Below are 24,240 nucleotides of genomic sequence, written 5' to 3'. Positions count from 1 at the left end.
GGGACTTTCCTCTCTGCCACATGGGACTTTTTCTATACTGCGTGGGACTTTTCTCTTTGCCATGTGGGACTTTTGCTATACCACGTGGGACATTTTCTGTTTGCTACACTACCAACCAAGATGAGCAGAAACGGATGTTTTTTTAAATCAATTCGATTTTGCACCCTTTTAGCTTGGTACTGAGGCAGTTTACTAATAGGGGGGGGGGGGGGCATTTGATTATGGCTGCTGACCCTCAAGTGCTCCTGCAGAAGGCCCTCAGACACAAGGTCTTAGTGGTCTAAGGGTTCTAATGGGGTCTATAGGATTTACAGGATCTTGGGTCTTAAAGGTCCAAAGGGTATTAGAGCTCTACAGAGTCTTAGGGGTCTTGAAGGTCTTAAAGATCAAAAGGGTCTTTGGGCTTTACGGGGATTTAGGGGTCGAAAGAGTTTTAGGAGTCTTAATGGCTCTTGTGGTTATAAAGAGTCAAAAAGATCTAAAGGGTCTTGGGGGCCTTAAGGGGTTTAAAGGGTATTGGGGATGTTAGGGGTCTAAAGTGTCTTTCAGGGTATTAGGGTTATAAAGGGTCTAAAGTCTCTTAGAAGTCTAAAGGGTATTTGGAGTCTCATGCATCTTATAGGTTTAAGGGTTATAAAGGGTCTAAAGTCTCTTAGAAGTCTAAAGGGTATTTGGAGTCTCAGACGTCTTATAGGTTTTCGGGGTATTTAGGTCTATGGGGTCTTAGGGGTTTTAGGGTTATAAAAGAGTCTAAAGGGTCTTATGGGGTATTACGGGTCATAAGAGTACCGGGGGTCATAAGGGTCTTATGGATCTTAAAGGGACTTTAAGGGTTTGTGCATCTTAGGGGTGTTATGGGTCTTAGGGATCTAAAGGATCTTAGGGGTCTTCAAGAGTATTAGGGGTCTAAAGGGTCTGAGGTATCTTAAGGGTCTTATATGTCTTAAAGGGTTTTTGGGTTATAAAGGGTCTAATGCATAAAGGGTAGGGTGGAGGGGGAAGGGAGGGGGAAGGGGAGGGGGGAATGGTAGGTGGAGGGGGAAGGGAGGGGGAAGGGGAGGGGGGAAGGGTAGGAGGAGGGGGAAAGGGAGGGGGAGGGGAGGGGGAGGAGGGAAGGGGAGGGGAGGGGGTAAGGGGATGGCGAGGGGGAGGGGTAGGGGGAGGGGGGAGGGAAGGGGAGCGCCAGTCAACAATGACGTTGCAGTTCTCATGGGAGGAGAGCAGCACAACAATCGCGACATCGTCCTGCATCTTCGCAACAACAGCACGAAGCGGATTTTGGAGACTCACCGATCCTGTGACACCCTCCAGTACCGGCGTTGCCGGGCGGGGGAAGGGAGACCCGTGCATTCCCAACCCGTACATTCGCCCTCTCAACTCAAGCTCACTCGGACAAAAGCCTCGCACAAATTACACCGTGAAGGCCCAATGGCCATGTCTATGCCACAAATCAAGTACGTGAGCGAGTCGGGTGCACTGAATTGAAAATATATAGAACGCTCATACTCGTTTGTTTTGAACGTGTCCCAGATTTTAAAAGCCAGACAACTGTTAAAATGCCATTTTGTGCGGCAATAAACTGCTCCAATCGGTTACGGAAGGGTTGTGGAAAGACGTTTCACAGCTGTTTCAAAGACGTTTAATTCATATCGCACAAAATCGACACAAAACACGATCGCACAAAAGGTGAAAAAACGCAATCGCTTTTCGCTCTGAATTACGTGCAAACGCGTGACGGAAATCACCATCGCCCAGCATTGAGTGCCAACCAAGATGGCGCCCGGTAGCTGCATCTCCACCTATGTGGTGTGAATGGCAATGTTCATTCTATATATTTTCAGTTCAATGGTCTGGCGGCGGGGATGGAACATCACGTGATTGCTCTGAGCGAATCAGCGCGCTGCTCTGCCACCGGCTCAGATTCCGTGTATAATATTCCTCGCTGCGTTACGCTACATTCGCTACGTTATGGTTAAAAATATGGATCTAAAGATGAAAGAAAAAAAAACCTACGTGGTGTGAATGGCAATGTTCCTCGCTGAAATGTGAAAAAACGCAATCGCTTTTCGCTCTGAATTACGTGCGAACGCGTAACTGTGAGATTATGGCGGCAAGGATGGAACATCACGTGATCGCTCTGAACGAATCAGCGTGCTGCTCTGCCACCGGCTCAGATTCCGTGTATAATATTCCTCGCTGAAATGCGCTGAGGTAAATATGAATAAAAAATATGGATCTCGTCAAATATTTTTAGGTAGGCCATGTCCTTCCCAGGCTCAATGGCCATGTCTATGCCAAATATCAAGCACGTGAGCCTCTCCATTTAGGAGTCTATCAGTAACATTACACACACACAAACTGTGTTTTATATATATAATAGATGGAGGACGTACATATCTCTGAAATCCATTCATTTCCCAGGTTGGATTCGATCTACATTTCGGCCACTTTTATTGCCTTTGGGTCATCTCTTAATTACCTACTCAAAAAACAGTTATGGACATTTCGCCACACAAAGCAATATATCATAGAGCCCATGTAAAAACACACACCTATTTTAACTTTGATGTTTTTCACCCTTTCCATCACTTCAATAAATCCTGGACATATAAACCAGAAATCGAATTGAAGTTTATTTTTTACAGCGTAGCCCGTTGCCCGTCGGGCTATTGTAGTACCGTGTGAGGCCGCTGTGGCCGGGGCCGATTGAGGCCGCTGTGGGTGGGGCTGATTGAGGCCACTGTGGGCGGGGCTGATTGAGGCCTGTGTTGCCGTTGCCTGGAATAAAGATGGTGCTTGAAGCTCTCTGGGTGTCTGCATCTTTATAACAAAGACATCACAGCAATGCCGTCTGGAACAGCGTTTGTATGTATGTATGTATTGTTACGTGGTCCTCCTGGTGACTACCTGGTCTCGGTGACCCCCGGACCGTGAGAGGAACTCCGCCAGAAAGATTTATTATGTATGCGCTTTAGTAACGCAATCAATATGAATTCCAACCAAGAAAAAACCCCACACCAAGGATCCGGAATAATCAATGATATATTCCCCGAGCAATCAACCATCAACAATCAGCAATCAATAGTACAAAGATGTAAGCTCATCTACATTAACTCTAAGATGGCCATCTTATACATTCCTCACGTGAGCCCCACTCCCGACTCCCTCCGTGGTCAATGTCTCTCACAATGTCTCCGTACTCCTGTAGTTCGATCTCCGCACGTGGGCGGTTGAACGGACCCTTCCTGACGTGCTTTCACCGGGGTCCCGTACCGGGAACAACGGCTGCAGCGCGCACCTCCTGGCCAAGCAAAGCGGGTAATGTAAAGCAGGCAAAGCAACACGCGGCTTGCCCAGCGCGCGCGGCCCAAGGTGCGACCCGTACGCGGCCTTGTAGACGGCGAGGCGAACTGTGTCAGCTGCTTGGTTCCGTGCACGAACCCACAGTGACTTGACGTGTCAAAGGGTAGTTACACGTCCCGGTAACTCCTCTCGCCAGACGGGCTTTTAAATGCCGATTCTCTCACGTTGCTCAATCGATACCGCTCGCGTCCGAGCTTCGCGAGGAAGAAGAAGAATCATCGCGTCTCCAGGACCTCGTGTCTTTTCTTCTTCCATTTCCGGTCTCCTTTTCCTCAGAAGGGCTCCTGACCCTTTAATCACAACAACCTTTAATCGACTACACATTGATAAGCAAAGCCCTGAATAGTAATTCACATACATTCACATAAATATGTAACAGTATGTATGTATGTATGTAGGTATGTATGTATGTATGTATGTATGTCCCTTCTGCTGGCGTTTTGTGGGTTTATTCCCTTTAAAATTGGTTTTCTCTGCAACTGTTGGTCCGATTGACACAAAACTTTCACCATAGGAGCGCCTCCTCCTGTAGATTTTTTAAATGTTAATTATGACGTCATAGGGTCACGAGGTACGGGCGCCATCTTGGAAAAACTGAAAAACTTTGCACCTCTATATCTCCGAAACCGCTACATGGAAAAAGGTGAAAGGTGGCTCATTGTAAAGTACTCCCCATGGGGAATAACTTATGTTAATGATGGTGTCATAGGCGCCTTAATTACGACGTCATAAATCGACAAGTAAAACGCTTGATCTGATCAATATGAAATTTCTTTAGCGTGATCTAGGGATAAATTAGTCGAGAAAAAAATGACAACGTCTTTGGTCACGTTGTTTGGCGCCATATTTTTATGGTGTAGCCCGTACAGCAATGCTGTCTGGAACAGCATTTCTCTGGTCTATGTATGTATGTATGTATGTATGTATGCCCCTCACAAACGTCCACCATTCAGAGTTGAGGATTTCGTCACATGACAGGGGGACAGCAGATCCTCCACTCAAAGGATCCAAGCGGGCTATGCGGTTGTTAGACTATCGGTGTTGTTTTTAAGTTACAAAATCATTTGGAAGGTTAAATATTACCTTCCCAATAATATATATATATACCACCTTTAGAGGCCATCTTTCCCCGCAGAGCAGGGGTTGGCCTTTTTTGGGCACCTTGGTCTCCTTTTTTGAAGCAATGTTTTATGGCCAGATGCCTTCCTGCCGCCAATCCTGTTAGTCGCCTCTTGCGACACACAGGGAATTACCAGTGAGCTGGTACTCAATTTTTATTTATTTATTTATTTTGTATACAAGATCGACGCTCGTGAAAGAGCGAACATTAATCACACAGAAAGACAAACCGACACATAAAACATGTAATAAGGGGAGTGGTAGACAAGATGGGGAGAGAGGGGGAAGGACACAAACAACATTTGAGAGCAGGGACATCGAGAGATCTGTCGGAGGGAGAGGGCTTTGGTGGAGGGGGGAAAGGTATTAAACATATGGACCCTGCAAGGACTTCCAGGAAAGAAGTTGGAATTTCAAAAAAAGTGGATCTGGGGTGAATTAGCAGGGGTAGAAAAGATCAAGGTTTTGGATGGGGGAAGATAAGAGATGGTGGTGAACAGCTGTTTTAAAGACCTGGAGGGAGGAGTGGGATTGAATGGAGTGGGGGAGTTTGTTCCAGAGGTGGGAGAGAAGAGGAATGAAAGAGTGAAGGTGAGCAGAGAGCCTAGATTTCGGCAGTTTAACCATAAGAGGGTTGCTGGCAGATCTTGTGCGACCTGCAGGAATATTTGGGGGACAGAGCACAGGGAGAGCTGGGGGAGCAAGGCCGGAGAGGAGTCGGTAGAAGACAGAGGGACCACCTACCTGCCTGCGGTGAGTGAGTGAAAGTGCCATTGGTAGATTTGCTGACCTCGGAAGGATGACAGGCTGAGTCAACCCCCCTGGCGTTAATTCAGCGATCGACTGGGATTCGAACCCAGGATCCCAAGCTGGCACCCTAACCGCCAAGCCAACACCAGTCTCCTCCCCAATGATATATACAGTACAGTACAACACTTGTATGTTGAAAAATAAATAACATTGGTATTTTTTGGATTATTCTGTCTCATTCCGGGAATCTTTTGAAATAAGTCTCATGGAGGAGCTTGTTCATATATTATAGTTAAGACATTAGTAGACCAAGGACCAATCAACACAGTACAGGTATTTTTCTTTGAACCTGAACTCGCCGCCTAATGAACCAAATGCTCAGATAGGAACATCAAAGTGGCAAATCCTGCAGTAAAAGTGTGGCATAAAGATGGATTAAGTGTATTTTATATATGATGTTGTGTAGGATAGCGTCTTGTCCGCTCCATGTATTCCTTCCTCTCCGTTCATTTCTTCTTTGCATTAGAATTCCCCATCCCATTTCTATCCTCTCCTCCATAGCTCCTCACATTCCCCCTTCCCACCCCCTGCCCCCACCTAACATCACTGCATTACTTCGGTCAAATTGAGTTTTCAGATGTGCGGATACAGCACAAGCCTGATGGGCTGAGTGTCATCCACCTGACTGGGGATTCCATAGTCGGTAGAAAGCTGGAGTTGGTGATGTTATGCAAGCGTAAAAATATGGACAAGATAATCAGCAAATGTTTGGTGGGTATGGTTGGCTTCACGTGGGTTTGACCAATGCTGTGAGTGTGCGAGAGTGTCGAAACTCCGCACAATGCCACTTAAGCACGAGATTAATTGATTTGCGTGTTAATTGAGGCAAAGCTTCTGATGCTGGAAGGGGGTGGGGTGGGATGGGATGGGAGAGGGATTGGAACTGTGAGGTTTAGCCCAGGTTGTTAATTGAGCCATCCTTTGAAGCAAGACTGTCTATTAGTCTTACGATGGCGTGTCGAGGTTGCTCGAGAGGGTATCTGAGAAGCGAGACTAAGATTAATTGGGTGGAAAGAACGTTGTGTCGTGCTCATCGCTCAGTCATCATGGGCGCGGATGCACTCGCAACACACAATCACCAAGGCATAAAAACGAGGCGCATGTTCAGAGCATTTAATGAAAATAATGTAGTGTAAAATTACCGAAATGGTAATGTTGGATGTTTAAATATGCATCACTTTTAATTGGCGAAAGGCTAAAAAAAATTGGCGACTAGTAAATGGATGTATTTACTTTTCACCCCTCAGCCCAATGGGCTAAGGGGTATGGATTGTCGTCACGGGCATCGGGCGGGCGGGCGTCCGTCAACTTTTGGTTTCCGTCAATTTCAAGGAGAACGGCTTGTCCGATTAAATCCTTGTTTGCAGTGAGTGTTGGGGTTGAGTAGAGGAAGGTTCCTTTCGAAAATGGGCGCGCTGCGATTTTCAATATGGCCGCCACGGCAGCCATCTTGAAATTGGTTTCGGTCAATTTTGAGTAGAATGGCTTGTCCGATTAAATCCATGTTTGCAGTGTGTGTTGGGGTTGAGTAAACGAAGGTGCCATTCGAAAATGGGTGCGCTGCGATTTTTAATATGGCCGCCACGGCTTCCTTTCACCATGCATGGGCTGAGGGGTTACGCCCGCTTCGCGGTGCTATTTATTATATATGCACACACCCATTTAGTATTGACATACAAGTACTGTATAAACGACTTTTTTGAAACAGTCATTTTTTGATTATTTTGGGGACATAAAAAGGGGAGAAAAATGAATAAATAATTTAGTGAGGATTATTTAAAAAAAAATTGGAAATTTTTATGAAAAATAATCTACATGTGCAATGTAGATGTTCCATATATGCTCTGGATGGTCATCTGGTGGTGTCACTCAAACTTGCGGCTGACCCGCATCCATCGACCAACTCCAGTATGGGGGATAGCCACATGCTGCGTTGTGAAGCCTCGGAGAGGCTGCTGGACTGCATGACTGGGCGGTCACCTCCTCGGGTCCTCATTGGCACTCGGGGATGCCACCACCAAGGTGCGGCCCCACAACACCTCTCCCTAGTGGACCTCACATTGAACTATTACAGGTGCCTATAGGTTCCTCGGAGGCCTTCCACCCTTCCAGGGTCGGGTGACCATGCCGGCCCGAGACTGCCACTTGGAGATGCTCTACAATGCTACTACTAAGCTCCCTGTGATGATCTTGTGTGAAAAAAAAATTCCTTCCTCGAGGAGGGGGGTGTTGGAAAGGGGAGTAGGGGAGGGGCGCTTATGCGATGCAGTCTTTTTAGATGTACTCACGTTCAAATGGTATGTACTTTATAGACGCACACTCATTCAAATAGTACGTACTTTATAGGCACACTGACATTCCAATATTTTTATAGGCCTGCTCACGTTATAATAGTACATAATTTATTGACGTACTCACGTTCTAATTGTACATATGTACCATTTTTTTTGTTTTTGTTTTTTTTGTATACAAGATCGAGGCTCGTGAAAGAGCGAACATTAATCACACAGAAAGACAGACACATAAAACAAATAACATCGGGAGCGGTAGACAAGATGGGGAGAGAGGGGGAAGGACACAAACACAACATTTGAGAGCAGGGACCGAGAGACATGGAGACATCGAGAGATCTGTGGGAGGGAGAGGGCTTTGGGGGGGAGGCATGTGAAGGGGGGGGGGGGGGGTGGGAGAGGTATAAACATATGGACACTGCCAGGACTTCCAGGAAAGAAGTTGGAATTTCAAACAAAGTGGATCTGGGGTGAATTAGTGGGGGTAGAAAAGATCAAGGTTTTGGATGGGGGAAGATAAGGGATGGTGGTGAACAGCTGTTTTAAAGACCTGGAGGGAGGAGTGGGATTGAAGGGAGTGTGGGAGTTTGTTCCAGAGGCGGGAGAAAAGAGGAATGAAGGAGTGAAGGTGAGCAGAGAGCCGAGATTTCGGCAGTTTAACCATCAGAGGGTTGCTGACAGATCTTGTGTGACCTGTAGGAATATTTGGGGGACAGAGCACAGAGAGAGCTGGGGGAGCAAGGCCGGAGAGGAGTCGGTAGAAGACAGAAAGACCACCTACCTGCCTGCGGTGAGTGAGTGAAAGGCCCTCAGAGATAGCTTCATCGCGGGAGATTCCAATGATTTTGAAAGCTTTGGATTCAACAGCGTGAAGCCGAGCCAGGTGTGAGGCAGGAGCACCAGCCCATAGGGGAGACTTGCGGCTGACCATTACATGAAATACCATTACATGGAAAGGGGGCGGGGGGGGGGGGGGTTTGGGTCCAATCCGTAGCTAGATGTTTTCGAGTAGGTTAGAATGCCATATAACAGGGACCTAGTAGAGTAAGTCGTTTGTTACACGTGACGCTGAGGAAGCAGCGTATGTAATTTGTAGATAAGTTAGACATTGTTTTTGTGGGCGTAAACACCTCTTGTTTGTGGGCGGAGCTAAGTGAGGATTTCTCATGAGAGGCACATATGTCTGGTATACTGGCAGCCATTTTAGTTGCAAATAACCGGATATTGACCACGTCCTCAATCATTTCTCGGGCATGCATTTACCGTTCTTGTTCAAACTTGGCACACAGATAAATGAGTGATGGGTTGCATATGCACGTCATTTTGTTTCGAGATCTGAATCAAGATGGCCGACTGGCGGCTGTTAACTCCCCACAGAAAAATTACTGAAACCGCTCTGACTTTTGCACCTGAGAATGCTGGAAGAACTTCCTTGCATCCCTCAACTCTGATTCTGAAATTAGAGCTTAGATGTCTTAAAGCCTTGCTCTGCTGCTCTTGCATGCACATCCTCTTTCTCCTCTTTTCACCCTATTGTTTACCCTAGGTCATCTGCCATCTACTTGGAAGTAAGTTAACATTTATTAATTTGTATTCTCCATATTCTCATAATAAAGGTTTGTTGAAGATTTGATGACAAAAGCCTAGATGGCGACAAGGTTATGGTATGGACAGACATACTGAAGCTCAACGATAAATAATATAATTAAAGAAACTATAATGCCAGAGCACATACCTCCGCCAGGCTGAACAGTTTGTTTTATGTCCCACTGATAGGGCGGATCTGCATTTGGACTTTATTCAAAATCGAATCGGCTTGTTCTTGTCACCTAACTAACTCATCTACCTAGTGTTGACATAATCCGTCCACAACTTTGAAATATCATGCTAAATGTCGATTTTGGCCCTATTATTTAGTGGTGAAGAATCGTATAATTAATTATAGGATCCGGATCCAGATCTTCACCAAAATCGAATCAATTGGTCCTTATAAAATACCCAACCTGTCCACAAAGTTTCTCCAAAAATGTCCATAACCTTTTCAGATATCCTGCACACAGACAGACAAACAGGGGTGAAAAATAATCTCCGTCCACCTTAGGTGGCAAAGGTAACAAAGGACGCGATTACAAAACCGGCCGTCTCATGCTTGATGCGCTATCGTTATGTACAATTATCACTATCATTATGTACCATAATCATTATCACTCTGCTGTTACCTAATCCCAAGATGTGGATATTGTGGTTGAGCTAAATTTCATACGGGTCAAAAAGATCGATATCTATTTCCAAGTGGAGACAGAGGAGGTGATAGTGGAAGGAAGAGAGGAGTGTAGAGGTGAGGTAAGATGCGGAGAGTGAAGGGGGGAGCTAGGAGAGAGAGAGGAGATGGGAGGCGAGGGTGGTGGTGGAGAAGAGAAAGGAGGAGAGGAGAGGAGAGGGGAGGGTGGGGTTGAGATGGGCGTGGGGCAGTAGTGAAGGAGAGGAGAATGTATACAGTCATGTGTAGGTGAAGGACTCCAAAATATTGTAATTTTCAATTTTCTTATTCAAACTTTACAGTTATCCCAAAAAATGTTTTACCAGAAAAGGCCTGAATACTTGATTGTTTTCGTTGCCGAGACATAGAGTTTACAGGGAGGGGCCCTCCATATAATTGGCTTTCTGTCTAGCAACCACATGCCCGGAACTCGTCTCCGAAGCAAAAAAAATTTGCGACTTGTGCTTAATGAGTGGCCAATTTTGACCTGACCTATGTATTTGACCCAATGTTGACCCAATTATTAAATATTTTCTCCATCTTCTCATAGTAAAGGTTTGTTGAAAATTTGATGACAAAAGGTAAAAGAAAAGTAAAGGCACACACACATATATACATACATACATATATACAGTATATACAGTATCTATATATATATATATATATATATATATGAACACACACACACACACACACACACACACACACACACACACACACACACACACACACACACACACGTGATTGCACAAAACCCCTCCGCGCGCTGCGTGGGGGGACGGGCTAATCAATCACAAGTGCTCTGCAATGGGCTAGCAAGTGGACAAAGCCATTAATTTCATTATCCTTTCAAAATGACTCAAACAAAGCTTGGATTATTGCTCCAAATTGAGAAATCATTTCCTCACTAATTACACGTATGAAAGCCTCTCCCAATGCCAAGTTCGGGTTGATTGGAGTCTCCAGAGTGGGAAGTTCAAATTTCTTCAGACTGCTGGTGAAAACTTGCCTACTCTTTCTGAAGGACATCATAGGATCTTTAACGTCCACCAACTATTGCTGGCAGATGGATCACCCTTATTAATGTAACTTACAGTCGTAGCCAAAAATATTGGCACCCTTGCACTTTTTTGAAACAATGCACCATTTCTTCCAGAAAATTGGATAAATCCAAAAATATTTTGGTACCCACAGATGTATTTCTTTCTTCTGCAGTGGAGCAAAACAAAAAAAGCTGAATAAACTACTAAATGTTAGCTTATTCCACACAGAAATCCTAAAATGGGCCGAACAATATTATTGGCACCTTTTAGAAATCGTTAGAAATAATTATATTTCAAGCAGATGATTCTCCTTTACTTTGGAATTGAACTTACCTGTGGTGAGTTGCAGGTGCCTGCAATATAAAAATCACTCATTCAACGAGTTTGAATAGAGAGAAGGAGTCATTCTGCTGTTTTGTGTCACTGTGTGTACCACAATAAACATGGAGAAAAGAAAGAAAACCAGAGAATTGTCTGAGGAGGTCAGACACAAGATTGTAGCCAAGCATGGACAATCTCAAGGCTACAAGTCCATCTCCAGAGACCTTGATGTTCCTGTGTCCACCGTACGCAATGTTATCAGGAAGTTTAAGGCCCAAGGCACTGTAGCCAACCTCTCTGGACATGGCCACGAGAGAAAAGAAAACTTGATCGAAGATTGCAGCGAATTATTGTTCGAATGGTGGAGAAAGCACCTTGATCAACTGCCAAACTGATTCAAGCTTACCTTCACACACAAGGTACAACAGTTTCGACTCACACCATCCATCGCCAACTCAATGAAAGGGGGTTCTATGGTATGAAATCCAGGAGGACCCCACTGCTGAGAGAGAGACATAAGAAAGTCAGACTGGAGTTTGCCGAAACTCATCTGAACAAGCCAAAATCCTTATGGGAGATGGTCCTGTGGACAGATCGACCAAATTATAGCTTTTTGGTAAAGCACATCATCTCTATGTTTACAGAAAACAAAAATGAAGCCTTCAAAGAAAAGAACACCTTCCCTTCAGTCAAACATGGAGGAGGTTCAGCGATGTTTTGGGGTTGCTGTGCTGCCTCTGACACTAGGTACCTTCAATGTGTGCATAGCATCATGAAATCAGGAGATTGCCAAGGCATTTTGGAGTGCAATGTTCAACCTAGTGCCAGAAAGCTGGGTCTCCGTTGAAGGTCATGGGTCTTGCAGCAGGACAATGACCCCAAACACACTTCAAGAAGCACCCAGGAATGATTAAAGACATAACGTTGGACTATGCTGAAGTGACCAGCAATGTGTCCAGATCTAAATCCCATTGAACACCTGTGGGGAGATCTGAAAACAGCAGTTGGGAGAAGGCACCCTTCAGATCTGGGAGAACTGGAGCAGTTTGCTCAAGAAGAGTGGGCCAAACTGCCAGTAGAGAGGTGTAGGAAGCTCATTCATGGCTATAGGAAGCGCTTGACTGCAGCTATTTTGTCCAAAGGCTGTGCTACCAAATATTAAGTCTATGGTGTCAATAATTTTATCAATGACATTTCTTTTTATTTTCTGATTTTAAAGGATATATTAAGTTCTGAATCAAAAATAAAGGCTCTGTAATATTGACAGTGAAATAAAGAATTGTGGACACCAAATAGTTTCATCAATTTCAACTTATTTTTGGAGAAAATTGTGAATTATTTTAAAAAGTGCAAGAGTGCCAATATTTTTGGCCACGGCTGTACAACTAAGGGTGTTTTGTTCAAGTCTCCCTCTATCTTTGGCCTTCAACTCTGCTGTTGGGGTTTCCCTCTCTCTCTCTCTCTCTCTCTCTCTCTCTCTGTCTGCTGTTCCTTTTGTCCTGTTACATCCTGATGATGTGCCTCGACTATGTATACAAATATAATAATGAATAGCACACTTTGTCATGCAACACCCTGCCATTGAAGACCAATCTGACAGTTTTTATTTGGGAGAGGGATCTAATACATACCACACATTTCAAAGGTAGGTGCACTTACAGGTAAGGGCAGGAATTTGTTCACGGTGCCGGCGAGAGCTCACCGACTCTTCGCTATACATATACCAAGGAATGAGAATACAATAAAATTTAATTTTTGACTAGATGCATGCAATGACAATATTACTAGGCCGTAAAAGTAATTTTTGGTCAGTCTCTGGTCAGGTCAGGTCAGTCTTTTGGGACTGCCACTGGTAATATGTAACCTAGTGCTACGAGCCGCATTGTTGGGAAGTCGGCGACTAAACCGACACCCCTCACTGGCTTTGCTGGTGGAGAGGGTGACTGTGACACCATGCCAGGACCAAAAACAACACCCGGCAAAGGGCGGCTATTACGAGCCTTAGCCCATGTGTAAAAAAAAAAAAATTGACCGAGCCAAGAATGGAACTAAAAATTCTCACCGGTTGTATTACTGTCGGAACTTGTTTTTAAAACGACATCTTCTTCTTTCAATTAAAGTTTTACAACGGTGAATATCTTAGTAGAAATTGTTCTCATTTGTTGTTGTAATAACATTTAACTTACCGCTCTTATTAGATGCAGATAGTCTGTTTTAGAAAGGTGCACCTTATTTAATGCAGCCTGGTGTTGGCTTAGCGGTTAGGGTGCCGGCTTGGGATCTTAGGATCCTGGGTTAAAATCCCGGTCGATCGCTGAATTAAGGCCAGGGGGGTTGACTCAGCCTGCCATCCTTCTGAGGTCGGCAAATAGAGTACCAGTTCACTGGTAATTCCGTGTGTGTCGCAAGACGCGACTAACAGGGTTGTGGCAGGAAGGGCATCCGGCCATAAAACATGGCTTCAAAAAAAGGTGACGATGGTGCCAAAGAATAGGCCATCCCCTGCTCTGCAGGGAAAATGGAAGCCTCTCCTCAGTGAAAGACACATGAAAGCTCGCTTGGAGTTTGCAAAAAAGCACCTAAAGGACTCTCAGACTGTGAGAAACAAGATTCTGTGGTCTGATGAAACCAAGATTGAACTGTTTGGCTTCCGTCTGGCCACTCTCCCATAAAGCTCAGATCGGTGGAGTGTTGCAGTGATGGTTGTCCTTCTGGAAGTTTCTCCCATCTCCACACAGGATCTCTGGAGCTCAGCCAGAGTGACCATCGGGTTCTTGGTCACCTCTCTTACCAAGGCCCTTCTCCCCCGATTGCCCAGTTTGGTCGGGCGGCCAGCTCAACGAAGAGTCCTGTTTGTTCCAAACTTCTTCCATTTAAGAATTATGGAGGCCACTGTGCTCTTGGGAACCTTCAATGCAGCAGAATTTTTTTTGTAGGCTTCCCCAGATCTGTGCCTCGACACAATCCTGTCTCTGAGCTCTGCAGGCAGTTCCTTCGACTTCATGGCTTGGTTTTTGCTCTGATATGCATTGTCAGCTGTGAGACATTATATAGACAGGTTAGTCAGGTTCACTATGTTTTTTCGTTCAAAATCATGGTAGATTAGCAAACCTATACATTTTTGGAAACGTTATTACATGGAAAATGTAATAACGTTATTACATTTTACATGTTATGTTTTGTTATTAATGTTATTATTACATTATTACATGTTATTACATAAATGTTATTACATGACCAACTTCTATCTACCCATCCCAACTCTCTCTTCCTCATATGTGGTGATTTCAATTGTCACCATGCCAGTTGGCTGGGTGTGGGTACCTCTCTCACCAGCCATGGCTCTTCAGCAAAGGACTTCTGCGACTCACTGGGACTGACACAATCTGTCAATTTCCCGACTCGGATCTCAGTCAACGGAGCATCTTCTCTTCTGGATTTGGTTATGACAAACTTCCCTGAAAATGTCTGCTGCTCTTCTTCTGCTCCAATCGGCTCATCTGATCATGTGCTTGTCAAAGTGGACATCTCTCTGACCATTCTCAGAGAGCCTCCTCAGCGTCGACGAGTCTGGCATTTCACTCAGGCCAACTGGCACGGTCTTCAAGCAGCCATCAATCATCTGGACTGGTCTCCCATCTCTACCGCCTCTGACATCAACTCATCCTGGGAATTCTTTCAAAGTAAATTGCTCTCTCTCATGCACAGATTTATACCATCTCGTCTTCAGTTGTCATACCCTTCCTCCCGTCCATGGTACACGGAATCTTGTGGTGAGGCTGTTGCCCTGAAACAACTTGCTTTCGTCTCCTGGAAAGCAAATCCAACGGAAGGAAATCTCATTTCCTTTCACAAAGCCCGAAACAAGTGTGTGTCCACCCTCAGGAGAGCCAGGAAACAATATCTCACCATTCTCAAGACCGAACTCTCTTATCTGTCTCCCTCTTCCAAATCCTGGTGGCGTCTGGTCAAATCTGTTTCTGGTGTTTGTTCCCCCTCCATCCCCTCCCTCACCTCAAACGGCTTAACGGCTGACTCCGCACGTGAAAAAGCTGAATGCCTCAACTCTGTGTTTGCCTCTAAATCTTGTGTCCCAAACCCATCCCTCTCTGTACCCACCGTACCCAGTCGTACCCAGCTGCTCCTGGACTCTGTGTCCTTTCCTCCTGACAAGGTGGAAAAGTTTCTGGCAACCCTCGACTCTGATTCTGCAACTGGTCCTGACGGCATCAGCCCACGGGTCCTAAAATCATGTGCTTCTGCACTTTCACTCCCTCTTTCTGTTCTCTTCACCCTCTCTTTTGCTCAAGGTCATCTGCCATCTGCTTGGAAATCAGCCAACATCACCGCTTTGCACAAAAAAGGTGCAAAAACAGATCCCAGCAACTACAGACCAATCAGCCTTCTCCCAATTATCAGCAAAGTCATGGAATCCATCATTGCTTCAGATATTAAATCTTTCCTCTTCTCCAATGGCTTGATCTCTGATCATCAATTTGGTTTCAGACCTGGTCACTCTACTCTGGACATGCTGCTTCTGCTTTCTCAACAATGGATGGAGGTCCTCAACGCCAAACAGGAAATTAGAGCTGTCTCCCTTGACATTTCACGTGCCTTCGATACGGTCTGGCACCCTGCTCTGCTCTCCAAACTCTCCTCCTTTGGTATCCATGGAAATCTCCACGCATGGCTGGCGGACTTCCTCTCTGGTCGTAGTCAACGTGTGGCCCGGAATGGGTTTCTCTCATCTCCTCTTCCTGTTCAGGCTGGAGTTCCCCAAGGTAGTGTTCTGGGCCCTGTGCTTTTTCTGGTCTTCATCAATGATCTCTCTGACTCTCTTGAAAATCCTCTCTATCTCTTTGCTGACGACTCTACTCTCTGTCGCTCCATTCCTCATCCCTCAGATCGGCAGTCTGCAGCCTCCTCACTCTCTGCAGACCTGGACAAAATCACAGACTGGTCAAACAAGTGGAACATGTCTTTCAATCCTGACAAATCTCACACTCTTACAATGTCTCTCCGAAAGGACCGACTGGACAACCCTCCCATCTAATTTCTCAACAATCCTCTCCAAGAAGTTCTGTCGCTCAAGCTTTTGGGTCTCACTATCTGCCATGATCTTTCTTGGGAAAACCACATTTCCAAGCTGGCCTCCAAAGCCAGTCGCCGACTGGGCATCCTCCGTCGTGCGAAGTCCTTCCTTGGCACACCTGAGCTCCTCACCACATACAAGGCTTTCATCCGCAGCTCAATGGAATACTGTTCCCCCCTCTGGGCTGGTGCTCCTGCCTCACACCTTGCTCGGCTTCACGCTGTTGAGGCCAAAGCTTTCAGAATCATTGGAATCTCCTGCGATGTAGTCAACGCCGAGGGCCTTTCACTCACTCACCGCAGGCAGGTTGGTGGTCTTTCTGTCTTCTACCGACTCCTCTCCGGCCTTGCTCCCCCAGCTCTCTCTGTGCTCTGTCCCCCCAATATTCCTTCAGGTCGCACAAGATCTGCCTGCAACCCTCTTCTGGTTAAACTGCCAAAGTCTAGGTAGGCTCTCTGCTCACCTTCACTCTTTCATTCCCCTTTTCTCCCGCCTCTGGAACAAACTCCCCCACTCCCTTCAATCCCACTCCTCCCTCCAGGTCTTTAAAACAGCTGTTCACCACCATCTCTTATCTTCCCCCATCGAAAACCTTGATCTTTTCTACCCCCGGTAATTCACCCCAGAGTCCTTGCAGTGTTCATATGTTTTAATCCTCTCCCACCTCCCCCCAAGTCCTCCCGATGTCCCTGCTCTCAAATGTTGTGTTTGTGTCCTTCCCCCTCTCTTTTGTGTCCTTCCCCCTCTCTCCCCATCTTGTCTACCGCTCCCCTTGTTTTTTGTGTTTTGTGTGTCGGTTTGTCTTTTTGTGTGATTAATGTTAGCTCTTTCACGAGCCTCGATCTTGTATACAAAAAAAAAAAAAAAAAAAAAAAATCTGAAAATCAATGTTTACATTTGCCAATTCCGACCAATTCGATTCGACCATTTCGACCAATTCGACCAATTCCATTCGACCAATTCGACCATTGGACCATTCGACCAATCGCTTCGATCGACCATTCGACCATTCGACCAATTCGATCGATTCGATTCGATTCGATTCATCGAATTCGATTCGATCGACCATTCGACCAATTCGATTTGCCAATCAATTTGACCGACCTTTGCTTGTGTGGGACGGACTGCGAAAACGATGCGGACTATATTGTCGGATACGACACACAGGACAGTGATGACGAACTCTAAATGGCATATTCTGTAATCGTGTATGTTTGATGCCATTGACTGCCTGTGTATATTTTGCCATTGACTGCCTGTGTAGATGTGAAGTTATACTGACTGCCCGTGTATATATGATTTTGCTGACTGCCTGTGTATGTTTGGTGATATGAATTATTGTGACACATTTTGATGTTATTAACTGCCTGTACAAAATGATAACGTGTATTTGATTATGCAACTTATCGCGAATATAAAGACAGTATTTTGCAATTCAAAACCTTTGATTCGTTTCTTACCATTCCCCATAGCACTAATTTGATACTTTCATCGGATTCCTTGTCCCTGAAAATATAGGTTTAGTATATTTTAAAAAGTTTTTAGGGTAATTAGAGGCAGAAATAGAACAAAATATGTATTTTACAGTGGCCATTTTGAAAATCCAAAATGGCCGCCATACAGGTATCTCTCCAAATGTAAACATTGATTTTTAGTTTCCTTATGCTATAACCTTTCCAAAAATGTATAGGTTTGCTAATCTACCATGATTTTGAACGAAATATAATTTATTGACATAGTGAACCTGACGAGGTGTGTGCCTTTCCAAATCATGTCCAATCAATTAAATTTACCACAGGTGGATTCCAATCAAGGTGTAGAAACATCTCAAAGATGATCAAGAGAAATGGGATGCACCTGAGCTAAATTTCAAGTGTCATAACAAAAGGTCTGAATACTTATGTCAATGTGATATTTCAGCTGTTTTTTTTAAATAAATCTGCAAAACTTTCTGAAATCCTGTTTTCTCTTTGTCATTATGGGGTATTGAGTGTAGATTGATAAGGGAAAAATGAATTTAAACGATTTAAGCATAAGGCTGCAACATAACAAAATGTGAAAAAAGTGAAGGGGTCTGAATACTTTCTGAATGCACTGTATATGTACATACATTATCATCACTCTCTGAAGACCTGGACAAAATCACAGACTGGTCAAACAAGTGGAACATGTCTTTCAATCCTGACAAATCTCACTGTCTTACTATGTCTCTCCGAAAAGATCGACTGGACAACCCTCCCATCTACTTTCTCAACAATCCTCTCCAATAGGTTTTGTCGGTCAAGCTTTTGGGTCCCACTATCTGCCATGATCTTTCTTGGGAAAACTACATTTCCAAGCTGGCCTCCAAAGCCAGTCGCCGACTGGGCATCCTCCGTCGTGCGAAGTCCTTCCTCGGCACACCTGAGCTCCTCACCACATACAAGGCTTTCATCCGCAGCTCAATGGAATACTGTTCTCCCCTATGGGCTGGTGCTCCTGCCTCACACCTGGCCCGGCTTCACGCTGTTGAATCCAAAGCTTTCAAAATCATTGGAATCTCCCGCGATGAAGCTACCTCTGAGGGCCTTTCACTCACTCACCGCAGGCAGGTAGGTGGTCTTTCTGTCTTCTACCGACTCCTCTCCGGCCTTGCTCCCCCAGCTCTCTCTGTGCTCTGTCCCCCAAATATTCCTACAGGTCGCACAAGATCTGCCAGCAACCCTCTTATGGTTAAACTGCCGAATTCTCGGCTCTCTGCTCACCTTCACTCTTTCATTCCTCTTTTCTCCCGCCTCTGGAACAAACTCCCACACTCCCTTCAATCCCACTCCTCCCTCCAGGTCTTTAAAACAGCTGTTCACCACCATCTCTTATCTTCCCCCATCCAAAACCTTGATCTTTTCTACCCCCACTAATTCACCCCAGATCCACCTTGTTTGAAATTCCAACTTCTTTCCTGGAAGTCCTGGCAGTGTCCATATGTTTATACCTCTCCCACCCCCCCCCCCCCCCTTCACATGCCTTCCCCCCAAAGCCCTCTCCCTCCCACAGATCTCTCGATGTCTCCATGTCTCTCGGTCCCTGCTCTCAAATGTTGTGTTTGTGTCCTGCCCCCTCTCTCCCCATCTTGTCTACCGCTCCCGATGTTATTTGTTTTATGTGTCTGTTTGTCTTTCTGTGTGATTAATGTTCGCTCTTTCACGAGCCTCGATCTTGTATACAAAACAAAAAAAAAAAAACACTTTTATACCTCCTCCATGTGAATTAGGGCAATTGTTGCAGGCACTGTACCAAGACAAACAGGGAATAAATAAATATCCATAACCATACAGCTCAGAGGCAAGCTCTGATAACAACTGAGTTATTCTGCCTTCACCCGGCGGACAACTGAAGGCCTTTCCTGGAAGTCTCCAATCCGACTATGATCTGAGCTCAACTCTGCTTAACATCCAAAATATGGGGTCATGCTCATTCAAGCCGAAAGGTCAAAGGCGGAGAAAGCATCCTGGAAGTTGGTGTTCTGTATGATGGTGTACAGTTTGTGTCTGCGTTCCACCCAGCTCCCTATTTTGCACCCTTCAATCAATCTCCTTGGCTTATGTCAACGACTTATCAACTTCCTTTGAACACTCTGCACTCCTTTATTGAATACCTTAGCTACTTTCTCTTGATTTGATACACTCCAGCCACCAGCAACATCCTCTGACATGGCTCAGCCGTTTATTTACCACCAATCATTCACACTCTCCCTTCTCTCTTTCTTGCCTTTGGAATTGCTACCTATTTCGTCCAGCTCTTCCTTTCGACAGGTGGGTAGAATACGCGCCCTTGAGTTGTCGAGTGTGGAATCTTTCGAGGCCCGAGGAGACGATAACTGTCAGGCTGATCAGGAAAGAAGGGGAAAAAGTTGAGGGGAGATAAAAGTAAAGGAGTTAAGAGAGGAAGGGATGGACATAACTATAGTTGGGTGGGATAGAGGGAGCATTGGAATTCTGCCATTTGCAAACATAATGGAAAGATGACTTCTTAGCTTCTCGTGCAAATGGAACCCGGGAGGGTTGTAAACCCCTTGCTTGTATTTGTTTGAGTCTAACAGACAGTAATGGCCTGGCTCAATGAAGTAACCAATTGTGCTCCAATTGACACCATGACTTTTGGGAGAACCGGAAAGCCGTGACATTATTCACTCTTGACCTTTGTGTCTTCCAGATGAAAAGATTTTCGAATCTATTTGGTTTTCGAGTTTGTGTGAACTTTATATTCATCACTCACCGACGCTTGAATAAATGAACAGAACAATCTTTAATTATTGTCACTAAACGTTGGTGTATTACTTGTCTTGAAATTATTTGGCTCTGATTTTCTATAGGTTTATAACAAACTTATAAGAGTCCATCAATCAAAACGCTCCATTGTCAAGGCGCTGATTCATGATTCGATTGTATTTATTCCCACGGGCAATGTATTTAAACTTGTAGACCAACAGCAACTGCTCCATCAGGTATTTTTTACGGTGTAACCTGTAGGGCAATGCCATCTAGAACAGCGTTTGTCTGTCCATATGTCCCCAAAATGACACCAATCAGAGTTGAGGAACTCGTCATATGACAGGGGGACACATTTAGTAACCATTACAGTTGCATATATTACTATAAGGAAATATAGTAACCTTCTATGGAACGTTTTGGGGTCCCAACGGATGTTGTAAGGTAGATAGAAGGTTTCAGAAATTCCTCAATACAATTATGATTTTGAAATGTGATCGACACGGACCTTGCTCCAGAATCCGGAAGTGAACAGATGATGGTTCTCTGGTTTGATAATATCTCAATACAATCGTGATTTAACATTATATTTTGATATATTAGCACTGTGTTATTAATTTGTGATTGGAATGATGAATGATGCTGTTTGGAATGAAATTATAGAGATAATGAGTTTAAAGCAGAATGAAGAAATGACATAAGGGTTTCCATCTCTGACATTCACGGATTCCCCATTTGCAGTTTTGCCATTGACTGGATACAGCAACATTCAGACTGTGGATGTTTGTTGTTCAAGTCTTTCACGAACAATGCCTGACATGACAATGTCAATGCCTGACATTCGACTGATGGTGGCACAGTAATGTGGAATTTATTGGTTCATCGTTTGCCATTCACCCTTTTCTTTACCCAAGTCATTCACGAATCGGCGGTCCATGCCTGAAGACAAAAAAATTAATACTTGCATTATTTGCTAACAGGTATCCCCACCTAGGTCATACTATCATCTTCAACTAAAGTATCAAACAAGCCCGGCTACACCATTGTTAGACTATCGGTCATGTTTAGTCACCAACGGCGTCAGCTGCCTGGAGACTTCTCTTCGGTGCTGTCGGTTCATCCGTCCATCCGTCTGGAGCCTGTACTTGTAAATGATTGGACAAATTTATTTCATAATCAGCACATGTATGCAATAACATTTGGGCATGAGCCCTGTCAAATGATTTTGGAATCGGAGGCAATTTGGCATTTTGGAATTAAAATTTTATGGGAGAGAATAGTACAGGATTGTATACTATTGTTAACGATTATATATACATATTTTTGTTATTTAAATGTAATATCTACAGATCCATCTTAATGTAATTCACCAAATCTCCGTCTGTCTGTCTGTCCGTCCGTCTGTTCGAAGGTACCGCAAAAACGGCTGAACCGATCGCAACGATATTTTGGGTGGGTAATCCTGGGATCCTCTGGAGTAAAATAGGCTATATTGTTTTTGCAATTTCAGCTTTGGCCTCCAACATTTTCAGGTTTGGAATCCCGCATAACGTTATTTTCCCGGGTACCGCACAAACAGCTGCACCGATCGCTGCACAGCTGCACCGATCGGTCTTGGTGACGTCGGACAAAGACCTTTTATAAGGACATGGGTTGAATCCCTGCTTGAGAGAATGCCAACCTCCTCCCCACCATCACGGTCATCTCTCCAACTCACAATCCCACAAGATATGTGGAAAGGACGACACAAAACCATTTATCTTCTTTTTGATTCGTATATAAACATCATTAAAAGTAAATAATGACCTCGGCCAAAATTCAAACGATGTGGGTTTAATCTCTACATGAGAGAATTCCACATAGCTATTTGGGTGGTGTATAAGCTAACAGATCGCTGTCTCCATCGATCTTGCCGAGGCCGTAACACCTATTGGCTCAAAATCCTTTTAACTGTTGACTTGGTAGTTTTTACAATGAAGGAAACATTAACAGTTGTTAAAAGTTTATTTTGTGATTAATTTGTGATTGGAGTTATGTTGCTTGGAATGAAAAAAGAGATATCAAGTTCAAGTAAATGACGACATGCCGTGATGGTTTCTACTTTCTGAACGTGAACTTCGCGGATCGCCATATGCAGATTAGCCACGGACCCACGATCGATGTTTCTATACGTCAACGTACCCGTTTGTTTGCGAACGGGTACGTTTTTCATGGAAGTCCTTCACGAACTTGCTGTCCATGTCTGACGTGCGACTGAAGGTGCTACAGGAATGTGGAATTTATTGGTTTCATGCTTTGGCATTAGTCGTATCTGTATTGCCTGTTTGCTCCTGGCCTCCCACCCGTGCGAAGCACAGGTATCTCACTAGTTGCGTTAATGTGCTGTGGCTTCGATGAGGACTTGCATCGTTGATTAGCCCATCCCTTGCACAGCAGGAGACAGTGTGTGTGTGTGTGTGTGTGTGTGTGTGTGTGTGTATGTGTGTGTGTGTGTGTGTGTGTGTGTGTGTGTGTGTGTGTGTGTGTGTGTGTGTGCGTGTGTGTGTGTGTGTGTGTCCGTCCGGGCCATAACTTTTTTTTTTACCATTTGAGCTATTGTCATCAAATTTTCACCAAAGCTTTATCATGATAATATGGAGAAGGTAAATTAATAATTTTGTCAAAAGGTCAAAAGGTTAAAGGTCAGTATCACCTAAAATCATCAATTTTGATATAATTGACCTGAAATTGATATTTGCCATTTGAGTTTTGTAATAAAATTTTAGACAAAGCTTTATTATGATAATATTGTGGTGTCTACCCTGTAGTGAATACCTCAGGATGACGGATGGCCGACCGAGCTTTACCTCCGAGGTGTATACCCAAACTATGGCGGTAGTGACACGCGTGGGGCTGGAGGGTAGCAAGGGCTTACTTGCACGGACGGACGCGGCACAGGGGTTATCCAATCCCCACAGACAAATAAATGTACAAGACAGGCCAGCCAACAACACAACAATTAAAATGCAACAAATAAAGGTGTAATGAAAATAAATTCCAGGATAACAGAAAAATGAAAGGAGAGGTAAAATCTAGTTCCTAAATGAGGATCCTCCATCAGATACAATTACAACACAAGGGGAAAACGAAAGTAAAAATTAATGTGATGTGGTGCGATGGCTGATACTCAGCTCTGGTCTCCACGATGGTTCAGAGGCATTTACACACAGGAAATTTACCCTTATACCCTAACTAATTAGCATAGCTCCACCCCTCGACATGTAGACACATAACGCTTACCTGGACATCCGGCCCTGACTTGTATACAGGAAGGTGGCTACACAGCATACGGCGCATGCTAATCTATACAATCCTATCTGGACTAAGGTATTTCATTGCCTACCCCCAGACACGTAACAATATGGAGAAGGCAAATTAATAATTTGGTCAAAAGGTCAAAGGTCAGCATCATATAAAATCGTCAATTTTCATCCGACTGATGTGAAATTTACAGATTTTGCATGTTGGGTCAATTAATTGGTACACCAATCAAAAGCTACAAGCCGTGTTTTTTTAAAGATAAAAATGTCAAAGTAAAGGTTGCGTAAAATCACCAATTTTCACCTGATTGACCTGGAATTTTAAGAATTTGCATATTCGGTCTCAGAATTGGTTCACCAACCAAAAGCTAGAAGCTGATTTTTTTTAAATCTAA

The 24,240-nt window shown here is 44.4% G+C and overlaps 1 protein-coding gene across 1 annotated transcript in view; it reads left to right on the top strand.

The window, feature by feature from the left end:
• Positions 1-24,240, top strand: part of LOC137416859 (phosphofurin acidic cluster sorting protein 2) — a 984,123-nt gene that overhangs the window by 68,235 nt on the left and 891,648 nt on the right. The gene's annotated exons all lie outside the window — the stretch shown is intronic.

The sequence above is a fragment of the Myxine glutinosa genome, chromosome 5 (assembly GCF_964187855.1).
Source record: "Myxine glutinosa chromosome 5, kmMyxGlut1.1, whole genome shotgun sequence".
Taxonomy (NCBI): Eukaryota; Metazoa; Chordata; class Myxini; order Myxiniformes; family Myxinidae; genus Myxine; species Myxine glutinosa.
Note: the sequence above shows the minus strand (reverse complement) of the source record. Positions and strands in the feature narration are given on the sequence as shown.